Source organism: Camelus bactrianus, chromosome 32 (assembly GCF_048773025.1).
Source record: "Camelus bactrianus isolate YW-2024 breed Bactrian camel chromosome 32, ASM4877302v1, whole genome shotgun sequence".
In the NCBI taxonomy this organism is placed as follows: Eukaryota; Metazoa; Chordata; class Mammalia; order Artiodactyla; family Camelidae; genus Camelus; species Camelus bactrianus.
In genome coordinates, this window is record NC_133570.1 from 13,852,506 (window position 1) to 13,868,640 (window position 16,135).

General features: G+C 50.6%; 1 long non-coding RNA gene across 1 annotated transcript; it reads right to left on the bottom strand.

The window, feature by feature from the left end:
- Positions 1–1,585: 1,585 nt before the first annotated feature.
- On the bottom strand, positions 1,586–13,630 carry LOC141575777 (uncharacterized). The gene is made up of 2 exons (XR_012503587.1): positions 4,974–13,630; positions 1,586–2,908 (listed from the first exon to the last, which is right to left on the bottom strand). It is a non-coding gene; the product is annotated as an uncharacterized LOC141575777 (long non-coding RNA).
- Between the last annotated feature and the right edge of the window lie 2,505 nt (positions 13,631–16,135).

The following is a 16,135-nucleotide window of genomic DNA, read 5'->3' on the forward strand; positions in this document are numbered from 1 at the left end:
TGAGCCCTTCGGTGCTGTGCCACATCTCGGCCCCCGCAGCAGGGCGCACGGTTAAGAGCGTGGACTCGGAAGCCAGGCGCCTGGTGTCTCTGGGACTTCGTCTGCTCATCTGTGACACAGGGATGAAGATGCTGGTGCCTTCCCCAATGGGTTCTTGAGAAGATCAAAAGATTGTGTGTGTGTGTGTGAGATTATACGTGTGCGTGCATGTATGTATTCCTACTTCTCCCACCTATTCTTACCTATATCCTTGTGTAATATTTATATACACATTCTTTCTGTGCATATATACAAATTATATATATATAAGATAAGAACAGAGCCAATATTTGCTAGATAGATAGATGTAAGAACAGAGCGAACATTAAGTACCTACTCTTTCCAGTAACTTATCTTTAGTAGATAAGAACTTTGGTATTGGACTCAGACTAGACCTGGTTTCAAATCCCTTCTCTGCAGATAATAATTAAGTCTCCCAAGATGACAGCCAGGGGGAAGCCAGGAAGTGTCCCCCTGTGGCTACCCCTTGGAGTGTTGGTGTCAGGTGGGAAGGGCCCCTGCAAAGTTAGGGGCCACCTGGGTGAATTTCTCCAACAAGAGGAGACCGCGGGGGCAGGACTGGCGAAGGGGTGTCTGTGCCGCAGGGCTGGCAGCCGGCCTTCCGAGGGGATGGGTGAGGAGCTGGGTCATTTCATTGCACGGCTGGGAGGGGCGCCACTTACCCTGCAAGCTGGGTGGGCTCTGTGAATAGTAGCCCTACGTGGCGGCCCCATCAGGACGGTCCCAGCGGTTGATGCTGGGAAGTTGTGCTGAGGATGAGGCCGGGATGGGGATCTATTCCTCCGCCCCAGGAGTGTTCACTGTCCATTCTGACCTCCTGTCAGAAGCTTATCCTCATTTATCTCCTGCAGTTTCCTGTAAAATGGGGACATGAGCAGACCGGGACCTTACAATAATAAAAACAAGGAAATTATTAATGGTTTGAAAGTTAACAATTCAGTCAACTGAAATTCCTGGCTGGCTACATTCTGCGTGCTCTCTCATCTCATCCAGCCCCTCACCCCTGTGAGCTGGGGACTCTTTTAGTCCCTATTTTTCAGGAATCAAGCAGCAAAATAGAATGATATCAAGAGCTGTCACTCAGTGCAGTGCTGGCCGGGCGCCACGCCAAAAACTTTCCTTGCAAGGTAGCTATGATGCTTAGATAATGTCACTAAAAGGAGACTGCTCTCCCCAGTTCTCGGAGAGGAAAACTGAGGTGTCTAGAGGTCGAATCCCTTGTCCAAAGCCTCAGGGAGAGCGACTGGCAGAGTTCCTCAAGCTCCAACTCCTCTTCCCCTCTGACAAAGGGTTGCTCCCGCTTAAAGAGTACGAAGGACCCCTGGTGGCAAAATTTCGCCTCCCATGAGAACAATTCCAACAGCAAAGGGAGTAGCCGATGCAGAAGGGGAGGGGAGACTCGCAGGAGGGGTTTATCCCCCTCGTGGGAGAGAAAAGAGGGACTCCCGTGAACGCGACGCGACTGTTCCATCTCAGCATTTGTGAAAAGGTGAAAAATTAAAACACAAACGTGCGACAACAGGAGTTTGGTTAAATCGCTTCATTTATTTCATGCAATCCCAGAGGCCATGGAACCCGATGTCACAGGCCATTGAAGGATTTGGAAGAACAACATTCAAGACGTTTGTGGAAAAGCAGGCCGGGAACCATCGTGTAGACCGATGCATCTTTCCTTTTTAATTTTAATTATTGGAAATGTGATTGATACTCTTGAGCTGAAACTTGGTTTCTTGGTGGGGAGGGGAGGTGATCAGGTTTCTGTGTTTTATTTTATTTTTACTGGAGGTACTGGGGATGGAACCCAGGACCTCCTGGATGCTCGGCATGCAATCTTCCACTGAGCTCCACCACCCCCCCCCACAGCTGGCCCATCTTTAGAAGGCCTATTCTATGTTTTACATTCTTCTAGTCATACATTAAATCAAGGCTGCCTGGTTATACCTGAATGGCAAGATTAATTATAGGCAATTTTTTATATTCTCCTTATTTGCAGTTTCCAAATTTGATAAGCCTTCATGGAGAAAATGTGTCGCTATAACAAAGATTTAAAAAAATTTTTTTGTCATACTATTATAGAAGAAAGCCTCCCCTGGGGGCCTCAGTCTACCACCTGCAAAGTGGGGTTCCACCAGATGACCTTCCAATGACTCAATTGTGTCTGACAGAAGGTAAGTCGCTGGCCACGTGCGTTTCTGGTTCCTCAAAGTCCGTTCATGAGCTGCAGCTAAAAATCCCGCAAAGGGAGGACTTCACAGCCCCCACTGGACGTGGAAGGGCAAGACCGTCTAAGGACACCTTCCCAGAGGCTTCAGGCAGTTTTCTGAATCTGGGTCAGTGGCTGACAACGCGACAAGCCCCACACAGCCTGAGAACAGAGAGGCTCAAAGTTTAGATGCTAAGAAAGACTGTCTGGAAAAGACGAAGGGTAGTAACTGTCTTCCTCTAGGTGGCCCTGAGTCAGAGCCCACAATGAAGGTTATTTGGGGAAGTTGGAGCAGTGCGTAGTGCAAGGAGGGACCGGATGGGTGAAATAGGGATGAGAAGAAAGCAAAAGACATGAGATATAGATGAGCTGAGGTTCTGTCTGGCTATGGCAGCATGCCGCTGGTTTCCATGGCAACGGGATGCTGGAGCAGAGAGAGATGGAAAGGTAAAGAGACAGGGCTAAGAGGTTGCCTTCTGCACAGTGCAGGTTAGTGATTAACTGTCCCACAGGGAGACCCGGGTTCAGAGACCAGCTTCACCTGTGGGTGGCCGTGTCATCTTGACTGAGACAGGTCACCTCTTTCTGCCTCAGCTTCCTCGTCTGTTAAATAGCGATGTTGATGGTGCCAGTTTCATAAGGCTGCTGCAAAGATGAGATGAAATCGTGTATGTTAAGTGCCAGGCAGTATGTGTTTAACAAAAAGAAGTTCATGATATGGAAGCCACTTAAGTTCGCGTATTGAACCCAGTATCTGGAAAAGGATCTCCACTTGTTCTCCCTTTTGGAAATGTCTGCAAAATGGACCTCAGTCTCCTCATCTGTAAAATGGGAATAATAATGAGACTTACCTGCTAGGGTTACAGTGAGGAGTCAGACAAACCACATGCGCATTCAAATGGGCACCACGCATGTAACAAGTACCAAGTCTCGGCACTGTGCTAAGTAACACTCTGTGGTCATCGCACTAAGGGTGAGCTCCGGAGAGCAGACGTACTAGGCTTGGGTTTTAGGTGTGAACACAGAATGAGCCCAAAGCAGAGAGAGGCTCTGCCCCAGACTCTGAGGTGACAGGGACGTGTGTCAGGGAGGCCAGCTTGGAGCTGATGGTGCCCTCTTGCCACACATCCCTAGGAGAAACCTGAAACCCAAGCAGAACTTACAATAGGGTCCAGCTGTGTATACCAAAGGAGATGTGGGGACCCCACAGGGATGCCTCTGTCACTAAAAGACCAGACTCCCAGTCCCTGCTCTGCCCCACCCTTGCTGTGTGACCTTAGATGAGCCCCCTCCCCTCTCTGTTTCAGCATTCCCATCTCAACAGCGAGACTGTTGACTGCAGGACAGCCCAGGGTTCTCCAGCCAGACACTCCAGGCTCAGTTCTCTTTTTCTTCCTCACCATCCATCTCTCCTTCCCTGGATGCTTGTCAGATCCTGGGTGGCCTCGTACACTGGGGGTCCTGGGATATTGGGTCCTGGGAGGGTTTGCCCATTTGGTGATCGTCACCTGGCCACCTAGTCCACCTGTCTGTCTGATTGGACGTGGTCCTCTTCCATCCTCTGTGTCTCCTCCCTCTGATTTCTTTCCTTTTCCTTCCCCCAGCCCTTGGCTGGTTCTGATCTCTGGAGAACAAGTGCCACCTACCTGGGGGACCTGCAGGGACATTAGCAACCTCATGACCACATTTACAATCAGTGGAATTTAAGCAGACCTCCACCTGGCCTGGGGGGGAGGTCACCCTGCCTTCCCGGTCCTCTCTGCAAGGTCGCCGCAAGGCAGGTGTATTAATCACGTTTTTAAAATTTGCTATATTTTCTGATGTCTTGACATTGGGGGGGCCTTGGCTATCCTGGAGAGACTGCCCCTCAAAGGGCTAGCTGAATCCTCGAGACAGTGAAGGACTTGCCCAAAGTTTATCTACACAAACCAACCAAACCGGGGCCCACACCCCAACCGCCTCCTTTACGGGGCTCTCACACTCCGGGCCACTCAACCCCTGCCCTAACCCCCCCCCCGGGGGGGCCAGGCACCAGGCAGCTAGGGACAGCCCCTCGGCCCCAGAACCTGCTGGAAGTATTCAAACTAGCCAGCCTTGAGCCTGCTCGCCCTGCCTCGCCTTCCCTGCAGAAACCCCCAGAAAGGCTCTCGCCCACGTGTTCTGCTCGCTGACTCGGCCTCCACCTCCCAGCAGGTCCTGGTGGCCCTGCAGACCACACCGTACCTGCTGCTTCTAGGAATTTCTGAGAACAGACGTCTCTTTCATGACAGTCATGTCTGTGTCTGCACATCTGAGACCCAAGTGAACCAAAACCCAGGTACGTTTTAAATACGAGGCGCATCGCCTCACACTGGTGATTCAGGACCGGGTATATGGCATGGGCACAGCGTTCAAAACGTTGGGAAAGTCAATTCCATGCTCACTAACTCGCTTATTTATTCCCACGCAAGCTTCTGGGTCACCGGGAGGAGAAGGTCTCCGCTTGCGCTGGTGTGTCGTGAACACAATTTTTTTTTTTTTTTTGGATCATCCATTCATCTCCGTTTAAACATACAAATAAGCTTCAAGACTTTGGCCAAAGAGCGTATGGTTAAAAATGTATAGCCTTTTCATTGCTTTTCACTGCTTTTGTGAAGCAGGAATCTTCAGTCATCCCAAGACAACCTCCCAGGGAGGGAGCCACACGGGTCAACACCCTGACTTCACTCACCTTTTTCTTTTCTCCTGGCAAAGCTCCGCGGTGGCCAGGATCTGCCAGAAGTCAAGGGCAGGGGAGCCCCTTGATGGTCCAGGCAGGTCAGCCTCGCAGGACACAGAACAAGACGGAGAAGGATGGAGGGGAGGTCTTGAAGAGCAGGGGAGTGAGGGGAACAGAAGTGCTCACACAGAGACGCAGCGGGAGGCAGTGATGGGACAGACTCACACGGGAACAAATTACTTCCTGTGCCTGAGTAGAGGGCAAAGAATTGCCCCCCCACCTCAAAAATAATTAAACCCCCAAAATCCCTTTAGGAAGGATCATTTGCATTATATACAAATTATTACAAGGTCCCTTTTCACAGGAGCGTTCTCAATTCTTTTGCTTTGGACCACAAGTATTATTCGGGGACACAGCCTTAAAAAAAAAATGTGTTTCTCAAGCTTTGGCTGCACACTGGAATCCTGGGAAGCTCTGAAAGCTTCTGATGTCCAGGTCGCACCTGCAGGGAATCTGATGTAGATGGTCCAGGGTGAAGCCGAGTCACCAGGATTATTCAGAGCACCGCTCCCCCCGCCCCCCCCCCCACCGCCCCGTGAGCCTAACGTGCATCCTAGTCTGAGAACTACGGGTTCATAACCATCTCAGTTCCCCGGGGAGGATGCTCACGGAAGCTCACCCGTTCCTCCTCATTTGCCTAAACCCCTCATTCCAACAGGGACTCAGTCACTATTCCTAGGAGGGTGGCTTCACCATGGCATATGCTAGATGTTAACAGTCCAGGAGTCTCTTAATGAAATAAAGTAAATGGCCGCATTGTAGAGGGAAAATGTGCCCCCAGGGACAAACTGGAAACTCAGCCATCTTAATGTGCAGTAAGAGGGTTCCCATGGTTCACAATACAATTTCCAGTGTCAACATCTGTTTTGGGTGGAACTGTGTCCCCTCAAATTTCATAGGCTGAACTCCTAACCCCCAGGACCTCAGAATGTGCTGGTATTCAGAGACAGGGTCTTTAAAGAGGTAATTCAGTAAAATGAGGCCATTAGGGTGGGCCCTCATCCGCTATGACTGGTGTCCTTATAAGAAAAGGAAAGTTAGACACACACAGGGAAGGTGAAGTGAAGACACGGAGGGAAGATGACCATCTGCAAGCTGAGTAGGGAGACCTCAGAAGAAACCAACCTGCTGACACCTTAATCTCAGGCGTCCACGACTGGGAGAAAGTAAATTTCTATTTAAGAACTTGGTAACGGCAGCCTGAATGAATTATCATTCACATATTCAAACAATGCTGCATTTCAGACGACTTTGTTGCTTTTTTGGTTTTGTTTTCTTTTTCTTTTTTTTTTTTTTTGGTAACACAAGGCTGCCCAGTCACCAAATCAAGGCTTTTATGCTGGAAAAAGAGGGTGAAAGACAAGAATTCTGGAGCCTCAGGCTTGATTCTACCTCTGACCGGCTGCATCTTCCCTGTCTCAATGCCCTACCCTCTCTCTGCCCAGGGCTTCCTGGCATTACTTCCCAAACACACTCAAGTGATTCCTCGGCTCTTGGTCCCCTTCTGGGGGGGTCCAGCCCAAGACACCTCCCAATCCTGGAGTCTGAGTCTTTGATCCTTCCTGACCGGGGGCTGAGGTCACCTTTATGTGTGGGATACCTTGCTGGGTGGCCTCGGCCACGGCAGCTAACATTAGGAGAGCACGGTTTCCCGGGTTGCCCTCTAAGCTGTTCAGTATCACAACTTCCCTTTGCAACAGAGGCAGCCTCCCCCGGCTCCTGTCCCAGCTCACACAGGGAAAGCGCCTGCACATCTGGGCATCACAGCCCCGGGGACAGGGTAACAGCTCAGTGCAAGCTCTCAGCCTTCACCCTGCTCATCTCCCCCATCCTCAACGCACTACGTTCAGCATGACGGATTTCTACTCACATTCCATCCAAAAGAGAAGGACCACCAGCCTGCAGAGTCTTACAGAGGAGAAAGGATAAACTGCGATACTCCCAGGACCTAGATACCTGGGGATTGCTCAAGTGATACATTCAGGAAAAAGCAAACAAAAAGACTTCCCTAAAAGTTGAGAACAGAAAATGAAGTTGCTCTCAATTTTCCGAAAAGAGGGGGAAAAATATCTCTCTTCATCAGCCTGCCCACACCTGGGCAGTCCCTCACCAAGATGCATTTCCTTTGGCTGTAAGATTGTTTTCTGGGCTGCTTTGGGAAAAGAAGTCAAATAAGGGTTTTGAAAATCGTCATCAGATGCTTCCCAGAAAACTCAGCCCTCTGACCGGAGTGGGAGGTGGTGCGGCCTTTCCTGGGCAAGAGATGCCCGGGAGCCTGGGGTAGTCACGTCAGCTCTGGCCAGGGCTGGCCGAGCCCAGGGCAGAGGAGGTCATGCTCTTGGAGATGCCAGCGGACCACCCCGGGCAGGGCCGCCCTGCAGGGAGGACCCACAAGTGGCTCATTCTCTCCGAGATAGCTGGAAACTGGGTGTGGGAGGAAAGGTGGAACCTGTGTATCTTGGCGAAGCAGGAAAGAGGATCCTGGAGATAGTCATTTCACAAGAAGGGCGTCGGCCCCACCTATCCGTGTGGGGAAAGGAGCCAATTCAGCGTGAGCCCCGGGCGGCTGGAGCCATTGGTGGGGCAGAAACCAGAAACCTTCAGGCTCTAAGTCGGCCAGTCTCTCTTTTCTAGAAAGAGAGAGATTCTGGGGTAAAAAGATGGGAGATGTGGGAAATTCAGATGCCAGCATCCCTCTAACTTCCAGAGAGCAGTCAGAAAGCAGATCCAGGAGGAGGGGACCTTCCACTTGTGGGCCATGTGACTTGGGCACAGGAGAGCTTAGGACTCGGTAAAAATCTGCCCATCTTCAAAACGGGGGCTTGAATTAACTGTCACCAAACGACCGTCTTCCGATACCATTCGGAGGAAAATTACTCTGGAAAATGCTTTCTGCTGGTCAGTTTATCACCACATAAATATTAGAAATAGACTCTAAAGGCACGTCACCTGCATGCAATCTGTAGGTAAGGCTTATTTTATTAGGATTCTATGTTAGGTGGCTTCAGTCACCTTCCACTAATAGGGTGACTATTGCCTGAGACTCTCCTGGGTTTAGCACTGGAAGTCCCCCATCCTGGGAAACCCTCCAGTCCTGGGGAAAGTGAGGCTGGTTAGCCATCTCACACACACACGCACGCCCCACTCCTAGGCCACCCCTGATCTTTTCAAGGATATTGGTGATTCACTTGCAAAAATTAGTCCCGCCCCGGCTTTGGACCTGCTAGGTACCACATGGAGCCAGATGTACATCACATCAATGTGACAGATGCGGCTGAATCCCCACCTCCATCCCCTTTATCCCTGATGCACCTGCCCCTGAGCTGCTCCGGGTGCATCAGGAGACTTACAACCATGCAGCCTTCCCAGGGAAACTGACCTTCACACAGAGATGGACATCCCTGGGGGGCTATACCACCCCTCACTGGGGGCAGCCAATAATTGACTGACGTGGGGGTGGAGGGCAACTCTGTAATGCCAGTTATGCTCCAGGGTTCCCCGAGGGTCAGGCCGAGGCCAGACTCACACCTGAGACCACACCCTCGCTGGGACCCCGCCCCAGCCTGCTTCCCTCACCCCATCTCCCCAACCCCAGGGGTCTCCCACAATAAATCAAGTGCTCCTGAATCCCTGCCTCCGACTCTGCTTCTAGGGATCCTGACCTAGGACCATTCGTATTGCTGGGTGCACTCCCTCCAGTGTCCTGTTTCCCGTCACAGCATCTCCTGAAGCTCTGCCCTTCTTTCTATGGCCACGGCCAGAGATGAAGCTACCAGCATCCGTCACCCAGAGGACCACATAGCCAGCTCTCCTGCCTCCCTGCCTCCACTCCTGACTTCTGCAGGCCCCTCTACTCTAAATGACCAGAGGGGGCTTTTTAAAAGTAAAAGTCAGTTCAAGGCACCCCTCTGTGAATCCTTCTGGGAATTAAACACCTTTTTTGAGGGGGAAAAAAAGCATACTTCTTCAACCCGATCACAAGAAACCCTCGGCAAGCATCAGGCTTAATGATGAAAGACGAAAAGCATTCCCCACGCCCCCTAAGATCAGGAGGAAGACAAGGGCGGCCGCTCTCACCACATCTACTCAACATTGTATTGGCGGTTGCAAATAGGAAATTAGGCAACAAAGAAGGAAGGAAAGAAAAGGCAACCAAATGAGAAAGGAAGGAATAAAACTCTCTGCTTGCAGACAGCATGATCTCATGGGGCACGTGGAGGATGAAGTCCTGGTTTGCAGCATGTACTGATTTCTGTGGCCAATTTCCAAACATCAGTATGATGTCCCTGGGTCTGGGGCTGGGAATGACAATTCGTCTGCAAAGGTGACCTCATCACTCACTGTGGTCCTTCCTCTGAAAGCCCTGCTCTGCCTTTCACTTACAGTGTCTGACACAGAGTAGACAGTCAATAAAAATATGTTGAATTAGGGGAAACCACTTCTGTGGCTTCCCATTGCTTTTCAGCTAAGATCTCAAGTCTCTGCTGCACAAGCCCCTGCGTGATCTGGCCCCTGCCCACCTTCCCAGCTTCATGTTGGACCATCTCCCCCCTTGCCCACTACACTCAGCCACATCAGCCTCCCTTTTCTTCCTCATATGATCCAAGTTCTTCCCACCTCAGGGCCTTTGCACATGCTGTTTCCGCTTCCTAGAATGCTGCCTTCATTTAACTGAGTCTTACTCAGTAGTTCTTAACCTGGGGGCATTTGCCTATATCTGGAGATATTTTTGGCAGTCACAACTTGTCACTAGCATCTAGTGAGCAAAGGCCAAGGATGCTTCTCAATATCCTACAACACCCAGGGCAGGCCCCCACCACAAAGAATTATCCAGTCCCAAATGTCAAGTGTGCCAGGTGGAGAAACCCTGGCTTATTGTCCTGCCTTGACCACCTTATTAACCGAAGGACGTTTTCCCTGGTTAGTCTCAGAATAATATCCTCTGCTATTTTTTTTCACCCTTTTATCACTTGTGCACAATTTGGATCAGGCCTACGGCAGACATCCCAGGATATATGAGAAGATATTTGGGATGCTCGGAACGGACTAAGCCACCCCACTTATGCTGGGCTTGCAGAAGCAGGAACAGACACAAAGAGCCTTATGCAAGTGATTTATTAAGGAAGTGGTCCAGGAGCAAGCAATAGGTGATGGGATTGGGGGATGGGAGGGAGCAGAAGGGAGAGAAAGAAGAAGCCAAGCCAGGGTGAGGTTTCAACGGAGCCTCAGCTTAGCCTGATCCTGCGGGGAGCTTGGGAGTGTAAATCTGACCTCAAAGCTTGTCTCAACTCATCGAGGCAAAGAAGCCAAGCTTTCACACTCCTGATCCGGTCGGCGGTCAGCTAAGGATGGTGCCCGGGATGTGGTCTGTCTCCTGGCACCTCAGCTCTCTGGGTTTGCAGGCAGAGCAGCCGGTGGCCTGGAAGCAGACCTCCAAAGACAGCCACAGGTGCCACTGCCAGGAGCAAAAGTTCACGGAAGCACAGATACCCACCCCCCCCACCCCCAGCAAAAGGGGGCAAGGAAGCAGCAGTGGAATCTGGATGGAGCACTGATGGTGCAAACCCGCTGAAAACCTGGGTGATCTGGTTAAAACAAATAACCCCATGCAACTGTTTCTGGTCCGCAAGTGCGAAATTCTGTTTCTATGTCCCTCTTTCCTAGGGGCCAGCAGAAAGGGACAGGCATTGGTGAGCCCCTCCTGGGAGCCGGAGGCTGTGACATGCCTCAAGGCGCGTTATTCATACCAAATCCTTGCCCACGGTTTCTGCCGCTCACGCTCCTCCCGTCATGAAAGGTTTTCAGGCTCCTCTCCCTTCCCATGATTTATGTCTCTGCAAAGGTTGTTCATATAAAGAACATCTGTATATCAAATCCACTTGACTTCATCAGCTCAGAGATGCTTCTTCATTTCTGCCTGAAATCACTCTTCCCCTCTGAGCAGTTAAATGTCTCCAGAATGTCTCTTAAAGTTGTTCCCAAAATTCTACATGCATACATAACAAGCTTTTTGTAGCCAAGATCTGCTGTTTCGTTTGATTATTCCGGTGGCCCGTGACCCAGAACACATCTGAAGGTAGAAAGAAGTCCCTCTCCTTGGCCGCATTAAACTTTCTATTTTAGGATGTTTATTAGTTTGCTAAGGCTGCTGGGACAAAGTACCACAAACTGGATGGCTGACACAACAAATTTACACTCACAGTTCCGGAGGCTGGAAGTCCAAGTTCAAGGTCTCTGCAAAGGTGTACGGGGGAATCGATTTGCTCCTTGCCTCTCCCCAGCTTCTGGTGGCTTACTGGCAATCTTTAGCGTTCCCTGACTTGAAAACATTCCCTGAAACGTGTTTTCACCCCGATCTCTGCCTTCATCCTCGTGTGTTGTTTGCCCTGAATGCATGTTTGTGTCCTAATTTCCCTTTTAGAAGGACGCTAGTCATATTGGTGGGGGGTGGGGGCTCACCTGACTCCAACATGACCTCATGTTTAATTACACCTGTAATGACCCTAGTTCCAAATAAGGTCACATTCCGTGGCACCAGGGGTTAGGACTTCAACATGAGAATTTAAGGAGACCTTAAAGTCAGGCAGGCACCACCTTCTGTTGTCAGAGATGGTGTCAGAGCAAAGGATGGAAGGAGGATGTTCACCAGGGTAGAGGGTGGGAGGGGGAAGGACTGATGAGGGTGGAGGTTGACCAGTTGGCTGTGGAAAGCATGAGCCAGCCCAAGTGCATGGACTCTGAAAAGAGTGGTACCCAGGGTCTCAGACCCTCTGTGCACCTCTTCTATCTACTCAAGCCCACCTCCTACCCCTGCCACTGATGTGGGGACCAGTTCACCAATGCACAGCCTAGAAACGGGTGGCAGTTAGCAGTCATGATGTCACCTTGACCAATGTGGGACGGGAGCCGATGCAGAAATGCTTTCCTCCTTCATGCCCTGGGCAGAGGCTTCTAAGATGCATTTCAGCAGGCTTCCTAGGTCCCGCAGAATCTACACCAGTTGCCTGCAGCCATGGCCAAATCAGTAACATACACCCACATTGGCTCTCCTTTCTTCCCTGACCCTCATTCCTGCTCCCTGGGACCACCCTGCGAGTCGAACGCCTGCACACGAACCCTTGCCTCAAGGTCTGCTTTCAGATGCAGGCTAAGATACTGCAGAATATGCAGGCGAAGACGACAGGGAAAGGAGAGTGGGCTTCTCCCTGGTGCCATCAGCATGTGCCCTGTATAAACTAATGAAGCTCTTAGAGGAGAGAATTGGGTAGGGGAGAGGAGAGAGGTCTGGGGCTGTATCCAGTCCCTGAGGCCACCACTTATGAATTGCTCAGAAGCATCAGTAGAAGCCCACAGGGCCACTGAACAGCTCTATTTCCTAAAAGCCCTGATGCGTTCCACAACTATCACGTGTAAGCTTGCTTCTTCCCTAATCCCTCTCCTCTGAAAATTAAAAAGGCTCTCCCTCCCTCAACCCACTTCCCATAGCATCATCCCTGTAACAGCAAAAGCTCACAGTCCCGCAGCCAGAGCTTAAAGTGTGAAGCCCCATGGACCAGTGTGTGCCATTGGGCAAGTTCCCAGACCCACTGTGCCTCTGTTTTCTCATCTGTAAAATAGGGATCTTAACAGGATTGGCCTCAGAGTGTTGTTGCAAGGTTTATGCAAGGCCAGTGCTTGCCAGGAGGTTTCCTGTCTCTTCCAGTTCCCGGTAAGTGTGCCATAAATAAAAACATAGGTAAGCAGTTTCCATGGAGAGGGTAGTGACCGGAAGGGCACACGAGGGAGATTCAGGGGAGGAGGGGCAGCTGGGAATGTCTGCTTCTCCATCTGGCTTGCTGGTTCCCTGGGTACGTTCGGTTTAGGACAGTTCAGCATGCTGATGTGTGTGCGTGCCCCAGTGCATATGTTATCCTGTGATAAGAAATCAAAAGCCTAAAATAAAATTACCCCCTGACATAGGTAGTAACGCTATGGAATCCAGCCTGTGGGAGGAAGTAGAATTCTTGAGCGAAAAACCCAGTGACTGCATCGGGTCCACTGAGCAGTAGTCCAACCCTCCAATTTAGGCCAGGTCCCCACTGGGTAAACGCGGGTCTGGTTTCTGGTTGCGTGACTTCGTACCTGGAGACCTCGGTTCCTCCAAGGGTCAAATGGAAAGAAATAGTCCTTGCCTAGTTCCAGCGCCTGGGTGTGGTTCTCCATTTGACTGACGGGGAAGCTGAGGCTCAAACGGGTCATTACGGCTGAGTAGGCACTACCGCTTTGGGGGAGACGCAGCCCCTGTCACCCTCTCCCAGGCCTGGCCCTGGGACTAAGAACGGCCCTAACAGCAAGGCCACAGCCGCTGGCAGCCAGGCCCCCTTCTGAGCACCTTTCATTCCTGAGCTCAGTTTGCTCTCACGCTATCATCCCCATTTTGCAGAAAGGGAAGCTGAGGCACCAAGGGTCAAGGTCACAGAACCAAAGCCCAGGCTGCTAACTGCCCTCAGCGCCAAGCCCCTGAGGCTGGGTGGGTTGCTCCTCGCCCCCACCCGCCAACTCCCCCCACCCCGACCTTCCCCTCCCCCACCCGTGCACTTAGCCAGGCTGGGTCCTTGCCAAGTCTCAGCTGTCACAGCGTTCCCATCTTTGATCACCAGGCAGCGTTCTTGAAGTGCCGAGTCTCCCAGATGTTGGGCTGATCAAAGGCAGCTGTTGCCCGGACCCTCCCCAGAGCACAAGATTATAGACGCGCGTAGAGGAGAGGCGGGAGGGTGGGAGGGACGCACACGTGATGGACGGAGCCGGCGCAGCCCGCGGGGCGGGGCGGGGCGAAGGCGGATCCCCTGCTTGGACGCCGTCCCTCTCTCTGCAGGTCTCCGAAGGACCAGGGTCCACCCGCGCTGGGCAGAGAAGCGGATGCGGGGGCCAGATACGCAATGGGTTTAACCTTGAAAATACAGGAGCTCGAGCCTCAGGGGCTGGAACCTCAAGAGGAGATCAGAGGCAAAATCTTGGAGATTAATGTAGAGGTTGCCTGTAGCCTTTAGAATGACAGTAATTCCCTCCCGTTACCCATTGACTCGTCCCCATTGACTCCATCTCCTCTTGCAGGTCGTCAAGAGCTGAATTGTATGTTTACAATTAATGAAATAAAAAGCACGAAACAGCATGTACAAAATAATCCTGTTGAGTTTTGAATTTTTTTTTAAACTACAGTTATAGGAACAGAATAGAGGAACATATACCAGAAAAATCTGAGCTGGGAGAAAACATTCCCTTTTGCTTTTCTTTTTCTTCCATCGATTCAATAAAATGTGTGGGCACATTCTCAAATAATAGCACCTACGATTTAGTAAATGTTCGCTGGATTCCAGAAACTGGTTTACCTCGATTGTTCAGAACAAATATGGGCTGTTTTTGTAATAAGAATTTTTAAATGTAACCAAAACATAAAATGGTACAGATAGTTGGGTATCAATTTTCTAAGAGACATGATTTAACTACAAATGAAAGTTAAATGATAAATAGACAAGACATTAGGCTGAAAAAAAAATGAGCTGAAATACACAAGGAGCTCCCAGCACCTGCAGTCTGACTGGCAGGTGGCAAACCCCATCTCCCTCCCTTGTCCCACTTTTTACTTGGGAGAAATTCAAGGTATGATGTGCTGGAAAGGCTTGTGTCCCCCCCACTCAGAAACCCCAAAGCCACATACTCTAATGGGACCTACGGTAACAGCACCCCATTTCTAAGTGTGTGTTCTGTGCCAAGCATGGTGTATATATTTTCTGTAACCCTCACAACAACCATGATACTAAATGGTGTCCCCCTGGTTTTATCAGCTGCAGAAATTGACACGCAGAAGGGCCAGTGGCAGAGGTAGGCTGGAGCTGGCCATACCCACTCCTGAGAGCTGATCGTTAAATTTTCAGGAATTTTGTGAGTCCGGGGTTAAACACGACCATTATTAAAAATGAAATGATATAAACTTACATACAGTTAAAACTATATTAAAAACAAAGGAAACACTCCAAGCGCATCACTGCCTCGTTGTCTTACTAGGTTTTGTTACTATCTTTGCTCTTGAGGTCACTTCTGGCTGGTGGAAATTTTGTGTAGTGGGGCACCACTGTGTTTCTCTCCACACTCAGTGACACGGGTAGGAATCAGCCACGGTGGAACTGTTTACACCATGGAAACTGGCATATGCTGTATATCAGGATTTCGTTTGTTCCAGAGAGCCACTGTGATGTATTTACCAGCTCAGTGGTACAGTTAAGATCTGAAATACATAAGAACAGAATCTATGTTCTTCATGCCTGCGCTGGCTTGTAGCCACCCCAGGGCCAGACAGAGCTCCACGCTATCATCTAAGCCTGGCCTTAGAGCCACCAGGGTGCCGCGACCTCCAGGTCTGTAAAGAAAGAAAATGCAAGTTTCATGTAAGCAGAGATAAATCATTCTATCGGGAATGAAAAGTACATGAACTGAATCGTGTTCTACTGATGCTACAAGCCTAAACAAAGGTCCCAGCGCTGGCGGGGGGAGGCGTAGTGGCTTCACTGGGCACACAGCTGAGAACTACACAACGCTGATGCAAATCCCAGCCCCCTGTACTGAGGGCTGACTGTAGGCCAGGGTGCGTGCAGAGTCCTTGAAGGGAACTGCCTCGTATATTCCCCATGACTGATGGTTGTCCATTCAAATATGTTTAGGAAAACTCATCCACTTGATTTTTCTCCCTCCTCTGGTCAAGGCCCGGGTATCTCATGAGTCATTAGCCTTGAGAACAGAAGGGCAAACTGAGGCCCGGGCTGTGTCTGCCTTCTGTCCCCGGATGCATTATTTCCTAAGACACAAGAGCAGCGGCAGAGAAGTCACTGGTATCTGGTTTAGAACTCGAGAGCCATGTCCTGGTGCTGGCAGCTGACTTGTCACATCCTGTGCACCGTTAAGGGGGTTGAAGTTAGATCCACCATAGCACTCCCAAGCCCAAAACTCATGTGGGAACTGAGAGCCGTTTGGTGAATGTCCAGATGCCTCAGCAAGGTCAAAGTCCACTGTGGACCCATGTCTCTATCTCCAGCATGATCTCTCCAGGTCCCCTCTGACCCCAGAACACCAAGCATCTC